Source organism: Amblyomma americanum, chromosome 5 (genome assembly GCF_052857255.1).
Source record: "Amblyomma americanum isolate KBUSLIRL-KWMA chromosome 5, ASM5285725v1, whole genome shotgun sequence".
NCBI lineage: Eukaryota > Metazoa > Arthropoda > Arachnida > Ixodida > Ixodidae > Amblyomma > Amblyomma americanum.
The window spans coordinates 119,217,766-119,232,996 of NC_135501.1; positions in this window are offsets into that span (position 1 = coordinate 119,217,766).

The following is a 15,231-nucleotide window of genomic DNA, read 5'->3' on the forward strand; positions in this document are numbered from 1 at the left end:
CATGTAGGAATGTTAGCATTGCGGAATTAGAATGCAGATGAGGCACATCTAAAGGCGCCAGGAGATACCAACCGCGACTAAAAAGCGAGCATTGTCCACCACACGAAAAATTAACCAATGCGGAACTCTCTCAGGTAAAGTCTCTGTCCGTTGCACTCTCTGCGGCTAATTGCACGAATTTACATGATGCATTGAGGAAGCTCGAGGAGTTTGGTGGGAACGTCACCTTCCAAACGCTGAGCATAACTGAGCGCTTAAATACTTAAAGAAGAAAGGAGGAACTAATAAAAAAGATAACCGTTTTTTTGTGAAGCGTGGGGTTGCGTCCTGAATGGTTCATAAATATATATGGTGCCGTTCTTCTTAATAAACGTAAGCTGCGAGAAAGCGCTTGAGGCGTGTGGTATCTTCTCTACCGCATGTTTTCTTGGCGCCGAACACTCTTCAAGTGAACAAGAGTTTAGGATAGGAGCCCAGGTATTACGAGGCAGGCGAATACCTTGAATAGGGGGAAACCGCAGATCAGGACCGCGATTAGGAAGTGATGTATAGCAGAAAAAAGTAGTTGAGCGCAATCCCGTGTGGTGTTAAGTCGGTTATACCAGCTTGCAACTACTATTAAATAGTTAACATTTAACTATTATCGTTAGGCTCCTTAATTATTGAGAGGCGATTCAGTTTATACAATTTAGAAAACGTGGCTGCACTAGGTGCGGTGGCCCAATATATTTCGGCTGTTTCCACAATCTCCGGGCACTGGAAAGACCGCTTTGCCTGCAAGCTTCTCGAGAGCTTATGTATTTTGGCGCGCTCTAGGCAAAAGTTTTTGGGACACCACGCTGAGGAGAACTGCGCTTCCGAAAATGTAAAAACTGATATGGATATTACTTACGGTGGGCTACACGCCTCTCAATATTGGGGCCCAACAGTAATAATTAAAACGTTAAGTTTTCAGCATTAGTTAACCAGCCTGCTAGTTAGCAGCCTTAGCTGTACTCTGATGTGCTACACCGCTGACAACGCTATGCGGAGAATAACGCACTTCTAAGTAAAAAAACGTACTTTTTGAAATTACGTAAAGCTTTAGGCAACTATCTTGTATAGATATTTACGCAGCTTCAGTTAAAAAATAGAGGGTACGAAATGTTTAAACATGTGCATGCTTGGGAAATTCTACCAAATGAAGTAGTCTACGAATAGAACCACCTCTAAGAAGCGCACCTTCTAACTACTGTAGCTAAAATGTTTAATAACTGCTTTTCAATGTTTAACAAGTTCACCTCGGAAAAGATTTTTAGATCCCAGACCCCTCTTCGTCTTTGATGACAATGGCCCACACTTAAATCTTGTTGGGTGCCGCGTCACCCACCAGTGATCTGTAGCGAAAACAGCTTGTTTAGCGCGCCAGCAGGTGGCAGTAAAAACCTTTCGTGGGGCTTTTTGGGGGCTACTTTTCAATCTGTGCTTTCAAACGAAGCGCTAAAAAACCTACACACCGCTCGCACATGTGTTCTCCACTACGAGGTCACTTGCACATGTACAAGAGGAAAGATGACATCATCTTTCTGCTTCACATATCCTGACAGAACAGTATTGAGGTTGAGTAGCAGTTTTCGAGGGGAGCGTATGCGATGCTTCTGATGTCTTTGCTCTCAGAGTTTTAAAGCTTGGAGAAGGATCTACTGATGTCACCGAAAATTTGCAGACTAATCATGCACCGCGCTGATGTGCGATGAACTTTTAGAATCCCTGCGCTGACTTTTTGGCAGTAATTAAAGCTTTCGCTTCAGTCCTATCAAACTCCCTCGTAGCGCATAGAACAAGTTCCTTTGCAAATTACACTACGCAGATGCGATTAGAATAAAAGAAATAGTACGACAGTAGGTCCGAAGGCACTTTATGCTTACTAATGCACCGAAACAATCTAATATGAGATGCGGATCACAAAAAATTTAAATTTAACTCTATAATGCATTACTTCTGTGCGCATTAGCAGATTTCTCTTGCTGGGCAACAACCTCTGAGCTGATCAAATGTTACGGGAAGCCCCCAAGGTGGAGTAAATTTGTAATAATAAAGTAATTACTCATTGGCGTCCACTCAAGCGCAGCCATACGGCTACAAAGGAAAGCTATACAGCTTTCTCAGAAACATCGCCGTTAACGAAAAATTCGTCCTGGTCCACGCTTTGAACCCGGGACCACTGCTTCACCGGAGCAGTCGCTCTACCAACTGAGCTAACCGGGACGGCAAGCTTATTGCAGGGCAAGAGCGAATTGATCAATAACTCGAAGTGGGAACTGTGTCAAATATTTAGGGGAAGCCCCCGAGGAAAATGCCAAGGTTGGATGCCAGTGAGTAATTACTCCCTTATTACAAACCTGTGAGCTTCATTGATATATATATATTGGTTTGCATTGGCGTTCGGTTCTAAACAAACCTTTTGTGATCAGAGTTTTTTTTTCATTCTAAACAGTTGCATTTTGCGTGCACGCAATTATTAGTTAAAAACAATAATTCTGTTACTCAGTATTAATCACTGCATCTCGAGCATTTCTTCAGCATTATGTTCTTGTTGCCTTTTTGTTGAATTTTTATGCAAATTCTTTAGGAGAGGTGCCGCTGAAAGCCTCATAACGCAGGGGCACATCAGTTATCACTATGCAAATGAAGTGAAAAGCGAAAAAAAAGATTAAAATAGTGCCCCTTTCACACGTGGAAGCTCCATTCCAGGATGATTTCGCACGGGGCGCATGAAGAGAGTTATTTGAATAGAGAGCTTCTCAAATGCAGAAAGTATGCTAAGATTGATGCGCTTTCTATGCATTCCCGTAAAGTTTTTCAATAATCTGCATGACATCATCAGGCATCGCTAAACATTCCCAGAGGACCAAAAGCTGGGCGACCTTGTTAAAGAACTTTTGCAGTATGAGCATTCCTAGCAACGCATATTGGTAGTCATCATAAATTCAGCACTCTCCTTATCAGTTTTATATAAGCTGTACAGAAGACATGGGCTATTATTCAAATATTCATACGAAACCGCTTCATAAAGGCTCTCAAACAATGAGTAGCAACTTCATTGGGTGAAATTGGTTTGGTTTATAGCTTGGTTTAGTTTGGTTAACGAGGTTTAGGATCCCACATCAACACGAGCTAGGTAGGAAGCCGTAGTAGAGGGCTACGTGATATTTTCAACCCTAAGTGATTCTTTGAAGTGCACTGACATTGCTAGGTACATGGGCATTTAGCGTTTTGCCTCAGTCGAAACGCGGAAAACACGGCTAGGATCCAGTCCGCGTCCTCGTTTTCAGAAGCCGAGCGCCCTAACATTTGAGCCACCACGGCAGTGCATGAAAACTAACTGACAGGGCACGAAAACTAACTGGCATGAAAACTAACTCCGCTTCGCGAGCCAATCGGACTTCGTCATCGTTAGAGGCGTAGATGAGCAGAAATGAAACCAGCACAACATGTCTGCGTCCCTCCACACCCTGAGTATCACAGCAACCGCTCCAAGACACATTTTGGAACTTTATAGAAGCCCGCACGACTAGGCGAATGACATTCTAACCAGGCAGCAGTTCACAAGAGGGGATATCGGCAATTGCGAATTATGACGGCGACACCGCTCACCCAGGATAAAGTCCCCCATAAGCTGGTTCCTTTCAAACTGTTCAGCGTACGAAGCTTGTCTTATCTTACAGCAAACTAGATTTGCGCGAAATGCTCAGACAGATTTTTAGGATACAATTCATAAGGACAGGGTTGTGTGAAGGTAATTAGAAGGTTAGGCAAAGTTAGTGTCAAAGGAAATACAATCGCCTTAGGTCCAGCATCGATCAGCATGCGTTGCGTCTGTTACTAGTTACCAATATGGAGCCTGCAACGGCTTCCTCTTGTTGTGAACTGTTATCTGTTCGGCCAGAAAGCTCTGCATACACGAGACGTGCTCGCCTTTTCCTTATCTTTTCGCAGTGGCCGATATTCTAGAGTGTCGAGGAAGGGGTTTCGCAAAACAGTCGATGCCCAGTACACGCACTGGAAGAGCACAGGCTGAGTGGTGAGCCAACCTGTAGCAGAAGTTTCAGGTGGTCTGATAGGGGCGCCGCGTCCGCTGCTTGTGCCCGCGGGAGGGTTTAATGGGGCGATATAGATGGCATTTTTTATGGGTTTGCTCAAAGAAAAGGATCTTGATTGTCCAGCGTAACATGCTTCATCCGATAAAAAGCTTGCCGTAACACATGGCTAACAGTAAGCGCCTTATAGGTATTACCAGGCCTGCAGTAATGAAAGGCTGTCGATAACATGGTGCATTATCCGCATACTATGCGATCCATCGAACACCTTTGCTAAAAAAATTTCATTTTCTTTGATTTGATGAAACACTGCTGGATCCCAAGAAGGGTGCGTGAATTTATACATTATCATGTGGATTTTTATACAGATATTTTAGTGAAATTCAAAAAACCGAAGGAAAAATTGCCTTTACACGCGATTCTCTGGAATGACAACCGGTTAAAACTGTATTGGTGGCTGCCTGAATTAGCTGCCTGGTTATTATGGTCCGGTTCATGGTATTGGGAATGGTCTGTACAGATATTGCCCAAGCCGATAGCACCACCATCTTTTGATGTTTCAGCTTGCAAAATATTTAAACGACTTTTTGAAACAGTGGGAGCTTATTCAGCAAGCAATAAGACTTCATGCTCGCATGTTTCAGAAGAGAAGTGCTATTAAAATTCATTGTCGTACGTTTGAATCAGAATTTTTTGAGGTCGCCTGCGAACGGCAACCTCGGATACTGCCTTTCGTGCGAGCGGCCACGTCGTCGAGGCCACTTGAGGGGTGCGCCGGTCAGTGGTGAGGCGACACCTGTTGTTAGGAGACTGCTTTGTAATTTAATCAAATTCTTTTACTATTTTTTGGTATATTGCATTCTGCTTCATTTGGTCTTATGCCTATGGCATAAAACAAAAATAATGCAGTTCAATCTGCGTTACGCCTAGAATACCCCACATCAGAAATGCACGGGGGCTTTGAAAGTTTTCCGTTACCGTGGATGCACTTCTAGTAGGTGCCGTATATTTGAATTTTTTTGCCCGTCTTTTGCTTCGCCAGGTAAAAAATGAGTGCCAGTTCCTAACTACGCCATTACCGTTCGTGGCACCTTGATTACAGTCCACTATTGCATGAACAAGTGCCACACCGCCTCTTCCTATGCTGTCATGTCAAAACGCATGGCTCCGTACCCCACTTAAATATATGCCGGTCAGCCTTTGCTTTATTAACGCAGGAATGCACTCAGGAGCTGCATTTTCACCTCTCTTTATCCCTAGATTTCCGTCCATCCGACGCTAATTTGGTAAGCAGCGAAGCATAACCAGTAAAGCAAAGAATTATATAAAAGACTCCGAACGAGATATAAATTTATCCTCTCATGAACGCCCAATACCCTCACGAGGCGACCAAAGAGAGATTGATTGATTGTTTGATTGATTAATTGATTCATTAACTGATTGATTGATTGACAACTTCATTTCTTTCAAATGGTAGGGGCAGCGGGGAGGGAGAGAAGTCCTAGGCTGGGTAGGCCTCCGCAACCCTCTGAACCCAATTTACGATCTTGTTCTCTTTTCGGGAGATCAGGCACTGAGCTACAGCAGCCTGAATTCGTGAATTAATATTCAGGAATTTTGGTGGGGGGTGACGAACATAATCCCACATGATGTGGTCGAGGTCGGCTCTGGCCGGGCAGAAATTAGACGCTGTGAAGGGATAGACAGCTGGATAGATGAGGTGGCGCCACGTAGGAGTGGGAAAACTTTGAGTCTAATGCTGACGCCACAAAATGTCACGATGCTGGGATGCTTTGCAGTGGGCAGGGAGGTATACAAGGCGACCGAGGCGGTAATGCTGGCATATATCATGAAAGGAGAGGAGAGAGAGCCTCACTTAAGACGTTGCGGCTTTTTATCCCGTCGGAACGCGCGCAGTTCTCATTCTGTAATATGCACCCTATGTTTTTTCGAGCGCGCGCTCAGAATAAAGCTCGAACATGTTTCCGGCGTGCACGCTTGTTCTCTTGGTTTGTGAAAGCTTTTGCATGTCTGGTGGGCTCGTCGCGTGCTTAAAATGTCACAAATGGGTTCGCGCACGCGCTAGCATCCCGTTCCTTGAGTCTGGCGGACTGGCCTCAACAGGAGCACGTGACAACGTTTGAGAAGGCTACGTCATTGCCTCTACCACGCTGGCGCTGACAAGTGACGTAAGAAAAAGTTAATAAAGGTCTCTTTTCAGACTATCGTCTCCCGTACATTCTGTGATTGACCTGAAGACGACAAGGAAGATGTTCCTTATTATGATGTATCACTGAAGAAAATGAAGTTCGCATGAAGGCGGGGATGGTGAGAAGAAAAGTAAGAAGTTGGGAACAGAAGTTAGAAGATGGTGCGCGATCCTGCTGAATAGAGGTGTAGCAGGTGCAAACCCGGCGGCAAAAGAACGATACTGTTGTGTAGCACCCTCGACGGCAGGTCATTACTGAGGAGAAAACTACGCCCTTTGTGCGACGGACCACTGAGGACAGTTTAAAGAGCGGCGTGGTGGCGTGGTCAAGCTGGACGGTCTACACGTCGGACGTACCGGACGCATCAGTCCGCAATCGTGTGTGATCACGAGGAACCGTACGCTGGGGTCTATGAATATATTTCGTGAGTGTAAGTTAAGCCGGTAGTGGGAGAACTTCGCCATGCGATGTTGGGCAAGAATATAACGCCTTGTCAACGACTTTCGTGTTAACATATGGTGTTTTCGATCCCGCACTATTTCTGTGTATCAATTGTCCTCCTGGTCGGGGTTGCCCTAACTCCAGCCGTGACATGAAAGTGGCCTCAGTATCGAGATTTCTTTCCTCGGCCTGGGTGTCCGATATGTAAACGCCAGTGCATTGAAGACGACATTCAGCACTTATTGTGGGACTGCCCAGCTCTCAAGCCTACAAGGATTCAGCACGTGAAGGTAGCGGATTTTCACCGCGCAACCCTGCCTCATATCTTGCCTGGACGCAGGGACCATACCATCGCTCACTACTGGGCTTCATAAAATGAACTAACATTTTCCCATCACTTTAATCATTACTGCATCCTTCATCACACTTTCGACAATTTATGCCGGGAGGCAATATATCTCGTTTAAAATAAAAAGAACGACATGTGCCTTTACACGGGCCTTCTGGGACACGCTCATAACTTCAGTATCCCAGAAAACGTATTTAAAAAAAAAACGAAGAACAAGCTATACTTCTTGAAAAAGAAATTATTTTTAGTTTACAAGCGATCGCTTTAGTGCTCTTTGAAAAGAAGTAGTGCGATATGTGACACCTCAGACAGAAATCTTGCAAATATGGTTTGAACAGCAGTTCTTGTGCAGCAATGCACGTCATCAATCATTCTTTCGTGGACTGAACACGTCTAACGACGGATTCTTAGTCATTAATCTGGAAGGCAGTCATTATTCTTTGGTTTAGGTCTTCTTTGTCACTGGATTCGAAGTGGCAGTTGGCTTTTGACACAGGCCCAGAGAAAGAAAACAAGACGGGACAAATCCTGATGACGCGGAGGTCAGAACATAGGCCCAGTGTGGCCGTTCCAGTGACAAGAAAAATTCTGCCCGAGCCAGGCTCTGGCGCTTGATCAAGAGTCCGGCGGTACTCCATCGTATTGAAACTAAGTATCCCGCAATGTTTTCAAGGCTATTTCGCAAATAAATATGTCGATTACACCTTCGAAAACGTCACAAGTATAGGCTTTACCACTGAGGTTGTCAAAAAAAGTGCGGGCCAGAACTTTTGTTCAATATGGATGCCACACCAGATGTTACCGGACCAGCAAACTTGGTGACTGAGTTCCCGCATCCAGCGCAAATTCTACTCCGAACGGTAAAGGGTGTTGTGTAAATTTACGTTACCGTCCCGACAAAAGTGCGCTTCGTTCATCTGCGTGACGTTCAGCAGAAACTCGGCCTTCTGTATGGTTTCTCATTGTCATTGTCATCATCAGCCTGACTGCGCCCACTGCGGGACGAAGGCCTCTCCTATACCTGTCAAATTTACGCTGCGGTGTACACCAGCAGCGCCTACCCTATCACCACAGACTTTGTAATCTACTCCGCCCACCCAGCTTTCTGACATACCCTGCAACGCTCGCCTTATCAAGGAATCCATTTCAGTGGAAGGCTTGTTACCAGGGCCCGATTGCGGATTTACAGCCGCCTTTCGAAATCAGCTTCAGCGAGGTGTTGGCGAAGGCTCAGGGAATAAGGGTGCAGTTTGTGCGTATTGAGCGCTTTACACTATTACGCGCCGCTCCTAGGCGCCCCCTCCTGGTCGAGCGGCGTGCTTCATTGTCGGCTTAACCTAGCGCGGAACGCCTCGTAGGAATAATTGAGGTTCTTGGTTTCACTGCAAGGGGGAGTGAAAATAATGGAAATGCAAAACCCTATAACTGTCTCTTTAAGCAGGGACCACCGCAACGGGGCTGGGGGAGAAGAAGAGATGAAACAGAAGCGTGAAAAGAGCGGGGCAGGAGTGGGAGGAGGGGAGGGGATGGCGTAAAGAGGCGGGTGGCGCGCCCGCAAAATTATATGCGGGGACCAAAGTTTGACGCTTCTAGATAATAGAGCAAATGTTTGTGTGCACTTATTTGTGCACCCGCCACACAGTTGGGGAAGGGAATGTCACTCAGGGATGTGGAAGGAAGCCAGAGTTTGCAAAAGCCCTCTCTCACGGTGGCTCGAGGTTGGGCGTATACAGGGCACTTGCAGAGCAGGTGTAAAAGTGTTTCCTAAGCCTCACCGCACTGGACACAGACAGCACTGGGAGCACCACGTAGCCGATGTGCTCTCTCCGTCGTCCAAACACGGACGACGCGCATTCGGAGGGTGTAAAAGTGTTTCCTAAGGCTCACCGCACTGGACACAGACAGCACTGGGAGCACCACGTAGCCGATGTGCTCTCTCCGTCGTCCAAACACGGACGACGCGCATTCGGAGCAAGCAGATGAAATCGCGGCGGGAGAAAGCCCGAGCGTCCAAGCGAGAGAAGGTTTGGACGGAGGCGACGCGCGCGTCTGGGTGGTGAGCGAGTGCGTAGCGGCGAATGAGATGCGCGGAGTCGTGCAGAGAAACATTTCCAGTGGGGGTGGGGGGCAAGAGTGTTGGTGCGCGTGGCGAGCGAGAAGGTTGGCTGCTTCATTTCCCTCTATCCCTACGTGAGAGGGCGTGCAGTGAAAGTAGGCAGGTCAGCCACGTAAGTGTAACTCATCGAGCCTGGAAATTAAAGCGAATTCTCGTAGGATGAAGCACGGTGGTAGCGAACCGGGCGTGAGGTAGAAAGCGGAGGAGAGTACGGTTCTCGACCACAGGGACGCTCACATGACGGCGAACCGCGCAGGCTGTTCGTCCCAGGCGAGTCTCATTGGCGGCGAAACGCTGTGCACGCTGCCCAAATCGAAACCCTTAGCAGGCTCCGTTCGGTACAGCGTGTTCTGTAAGCGATCACCTAGGGTTGGAGTACCGCAGAAGTTTTTCTCAAAAATCGCTTCATCGGGAAGCGTAATCGTCGGGTAATTTTTTTTTCAACATTGTTCAAAAATTGGTGTCGAGTTTGCTCCAGATTAGGTCTTCACATGTGCCAGTACGTTAATTTTAGTCTGCCTTCAGCCGACGCTGTCAAGTCTGCTCCTACGTCGAGCAGTCCGTTTTGCGAAACTGCTTGAAAAGATTGACCTTCGCTGTAAAGCTTAGCACGCTTATTCCCGTGTGTTTAGCCGCGTGAAATCGCGCAGTTAAACGAGAAATCAAATTCACACTGACGCATGCCAAAATCGTGTCAACACTTTCTGCTTCTGCGAATCTCGGTGTGGCAGGGAAAGCTATTGAAGCGAAGTGGAGGCGAACTTCTACAGGACTTACGCTCGCTATGCGGCCTCACTGTGCAGGCAGACGTTTATCTAGGAAAATCCTGCGGCCTCATTTAGGGCCATGCACCTACATATTTCTGTGAAGACATAATTCGTGCTAACCCACGTGCCTGGAAAAGCTATAAGTATACTGTGATGTTGATAATGAAAGCAAATATGTGCTCTTCTGAGCTTTAAATATGCTATAAATGTTTTGTCATCAGCGCGTCAAGAAATACGTCACACGGCAGCATTGTTTCTGGCTCACTTCTGCGACACAGTTCAGAACTAAATTCAGTGTGAACGAGAAAACCACACTACTTTAACACGATAGCTTTAAGGGTTTCGTTTAGTCAAAAACCCAGTGTAGTACGTCGGCGTTGTGTTGAGAAACATCGGTCTGGTCGAAGAAGTGTTGTTGTTGTTACCCTCACAAAATGGTACATACCGACAAGGGGGATTGGCCATAACCAGGCGGTGACTATTTAAATTGCAGATTGCATATGGCAAGCATGGGATGACCTAACAAAAATTTTGTAGCTCTGTTTCCGTACCAGAGGAGGTTGCAGGAGGTTAGGGCGACCTAACAAACGGAAAATTAGGTAAGAGAATCAGTCAAAAAAATGAGATTGAGAGAGAGAGAGAGAGAGCAGGAATTGCAAAAAGTAGTTACCCAAATACGAAAGCTTATGATGGTAGACGTTTTGATTCTAGGAGATAATTTTGAACGGCAGAGCAAACATTTACATTGGTATGGCCAAGCATATGAGCCCCAAGGGACAGAACAACCGCAGAAGACAGACGCTAATTGAGATTTTGCATTGAGACCTCTAATAGTCACCTCCAGATCGATCAGTAGCGACGACAAAATAGAAGAAAGTGCTCTATTGTTTCCGGCTCAGCACGATACGGACACAATGGGGAGATCGCCAGACCAGGCATGTAGAGGTAAAATTTTAGTTGCGGCACCCGGCAACGCAGACGCGTGAAGGAAACTTCAAGTTTGCGCGATCGCCATGCTGCGCTTCTCCAAGGTATTTAAACGTCAAAAAGCTAGTATCTAGACGGTCGCAACATGGCTAAAAGGTCGTTAGGACATGTGCGTATATAAAGTGAATGAACTGCGCACAGTTGAAACTTGGGATAATCGGCGGGCAATAGAACCCCAGAGCCTTGGATTGAGAGTCAGACACGCAGCTCTAAGTGCAAGCAGCCCGTTCGTACGACTTGATTAAGGCAGTGCTTTATTAGTATGTCGTGTGGTCTTTCACATTGTCATCGTGAAAGAGGGAAGCATGTCTTTGTCTGCGTGGGCAAAAAGGGTTGCTGACAGGACCCATTGACGCCATCTTGTCATACCCTCAAAAGGCAGGATTCCCACTCTGGCTGGGCGAATGCACTATTTTAGGCAATGTTCGCGTGAGCATTCAGCGCGTTTTTGTTGTTCCAACAGCAAGAGGTAGGCATGATTTAAAAGCTTAAAGTGCACTCTGTCAAGCGATCCACACGAATATAGTACAGCTGCATTATCAATTGCACAAGAGGTGGTATTGCAGGTGACGAAGTAGGTAGTTTCGTTTTTATGACCTACTTCAGAAATTCAGAAAAAACAACGCCTCATATGACAGATTCGTTTGACCCTGCATATTGAATGGGTCTTCATCTGGTTTCATATGTCTCTGAATGTGCTGTCGTTGAATTGCCCTTAATCGGCAACATTTTAAACACAGAAGTATTTCGCTATTTTGGGCATGAATATCTGCTGTGTATCGAGGTAGACAGCAGTTATGTTTTTATCTTCTGAGTTTTCGAACTTTAATCAACTTATCATTATTAGACGTTTTTTAATTGCTTTTACAATTTGAAGACTTCCGTAATACTTCCTCACAAACTTCACAATGGGAAGGCAATTAAAAACTTACCAATGCAGATAAGTTGAATAAACTTCGCACACTGCGCTAGTATGTTGTGCATCCCAGTGGTACAAGTACTGATGCTGTGCAACCCGACAAAGCAAATATTCATGCTCAAAATAGCCAAATTTTGCTATTATTACGAAGCTCCCGATGAATTCAATTTAATGAACGCGCATTCTGAGCCCATGTGATAATAGATCAGCATCTATTCTATGCGAACGAAACTCTCCTAAGTGAAGTAGTTTCTTCAGAACTTCCCCCTTAATAGTGGAAGCTGTGTCCCCAAAATTTTTTTATCTTGACGAAGGCACTCCTTACACAGTATTCAACAGCTGGGCAGCACAATTAAAACTTCTGCTTTCAATTTTCTAATAAGAGCATAAGGTCGAAAGAACAAATAAAAGTTAGCTGCTTTAAGTGAATCAGCACTCAATAGCAACAATTATTTTCGCACAGGATGTTCACCTCGCTATGTAACATTACATAAAAAGACAATACTATGTATCTGCAGTAACCTTTCTGTAAAAATCTATTCTAAATATTTTGAAACATTCTCTATACAAGGCAAGAAAAAAGTGATTGTAGCCTAGGGTATATTTGTCAAACGTATAGCTATTATTGATACATGTGACTTTTACTGTCATACTTTTTGACACCAGATTTCGATGAGCGTTAAAACGTAGACGACTAACTTATAACTGCGTTCGACTAGCAAAAAAGAAAACTAATGGAACTGTCGGCGCGCTGACGCCCAATGCTTCGCAGCTGGATGTGCCGTAATCGTGGCACCATTCACTTGTTGCTACCCGCGTTATCGGCGCATTCTTATCTCCTCGCAGCCGTGGCAGGTATTTGCTCTCACCTTTCCGCTGAGCACTGCAATACTTTGTTTGGAGGTGTCGAGTGACGGGTGCTGCGACGATTACAGGCGCTTTGCCACTTCAGAGCCCCGCCTCACTGCCATATAATTCAACACTGTATGCTTACAGCAATGAAATGAAATTGCGCATGTCACTGGCATGCACCACGAAGCTCATTCCTCTACACATTTCCAAAAGCATCGTATTCATACTGCTGCATTCTCCTCGGACGCTCGCTCCAGTGCAAATTAGGCTTTCTTAAAGGAGCACTCTTGACTTCGGCATCGATAAAAACGGTGCTCTCACAGTAGAGCAGGACTAGAAATCGGGCTCCTAATGAATTACAGGAATTTTTAAAAATATAATTTGTCCTTGCTTTTGTCTTTTTCCTAGTGAAGATTGAAAATTTACTCCTTGAAATCTGAAAACAGGGGCGTGGCCTCGCAGTTCGCCTTTTTGCTGTCCAAATTTCTTTGTGTGGGGACCAGATGACGTCGTAACTCCCATGAAAGCTAAAATCACTAGCAATTATTAGGTTTAAGGGGCCGGGTCATATTTCCGGCGCATCTCCTTTCTTCATGCATCCTGTTGGTTACATTTTTTTCTCCTGTACTGTTCCCCGCATTTTCTTGAACTTTCTTCTGGCGTTCCTTTTATGTTTCGTTGTTTGTTTTCCTCAAGTTCGCTTGTATTTTTGTTTATTTTATTATTTCATTAAGTAGCTGGACAGTTACTTTTTTTTAAACGGCTGGTCTTTCCAGGTAACCATGAATGGCATACACGGCCCATGCCTATTTTTTCTTAATAACAGCCACCGCCTCCTCGATCACACATGACATTTTTCAAGATCGTTGAAAGCATTGGTAGGGGCTAACAAAATACGGAAAAGAACTAACACATAAAACGAATCGCTTACAGTGTGTGTTCGTCCCTTTCTCTAATTCGTTAGCGCTTACCAATACCCTCACATATGCATTTCCAACTAGCCCCAGTAGTAGCTCTTTCAAAATCGAATACCCCTACCCCATCCTGTTGCTTACCCTTCAGAGTAAAGTGCTTGTGTAAGTTATGCCAATGACGACGACACTTTTCCAGGCCAAGAAAATCCTCTTTTTTAACGTTTGTTCAGCGGACACAGCTACTGCTCGCGCTCCCCCTTTGTTGTTCAAGCTCGTGATGTCATAAAACTTAAGTGATTCAGCCCGGACTGATAAGCTCTGAAAACCGCAAGGAAGATTTGAAAAATGCCATTTTTATTTCCAAGTTACATGTGGCAACTTTGATACCCGGAAGAGTGCTACAGATTTGTAATCCGCATTGTGTATTAATTTGATCATGTACAGCTCACACATGAAAAATTAAAAACTACTAACGCGTACTTGATGTAGAAAACGGCAAGGCTTTAGAGATAGAGCTGTTTCTTGTGTGTAGCTTGAGTGATCTCGGAACGGATTTAACGGCCGCCAGAGCCCGAAATTCTAGATGCTTTAACAAGGACTTCCATTCCACCTCTTGAGTGTTTCTGCAGAAGAAATAGGCGAAAAAGAATCAAATAAAACAGCTCATTGAGACGTAGGAAAAACGACATTGTTCAGTTCACCATTGCCGCCTCTTCATAGCAGTGCACACGCGCAACTCTAATACTTAGTTGCATTTGCGATGGCAAGCTTCTCTACCAACAGCTAAAATTGTAGGCATGAAGAACCAACAACTTGCTTCTATATTTCAATTACGACATAAAAATCTTCACAGAAACATTTATCATGTTGTTTTCCAATAAAGGGGAGGTTCTCTAAGCAGTGTTCTAAAGAAAGCATTCCGGGTCCTTTTCTACATGCTGTTCACAACCATCTTTATTATGATCTTCAAGCTGCCGCGCCATTACCGAGTATACTTAAATAGTGAATAAGAACCTTTGGTGTGAGTGGAGCAAGGAAATCGAATATAGCATGTTTTGTCCGGGTTGATGCCACAGTTGAGCCCACAACAATATTTACCGCCAAACTTACAAAGTGGGAGCGTTTTTGTGAACAAATCATAGACAAGCGAGCACGTGTGAAGGAACAGAGAAGGACTTAGAAAAAGTGCGCAGTAGTTACAGCAGTCATAGTAGTAGTAATTGGTTTTTTCGGGAAAGGAAATGGTGCAGTATCTGTCTCATATATCGTTGGACACCTGAACCGCGCCGTAAGGAAAGGGATAAAGGAGGGAGTGAAAGACGAAAGGAAGAAGAGGGGCCGTAGTGGAGGCCTCCGGAATAATTTCGACCACCTGGGGATCTTTAACGTGCACTGACATCGCACAGTACACGGGCGCCTTAGCGTTTTTCCTCCATAAAAACGCAGCCGCCGCGGTCGGTTTCGAACCCGGGAACTCCGGATCAGTAGTCGAGCGCCCTAACCACTGAGCCACCGCGGCGGGTACAGCAGTCATCAGAAGCGGAAATTAGAGACGTCTGATAAGACCAGTCGTCAGAGCGAACAACCAGTTTTAGCA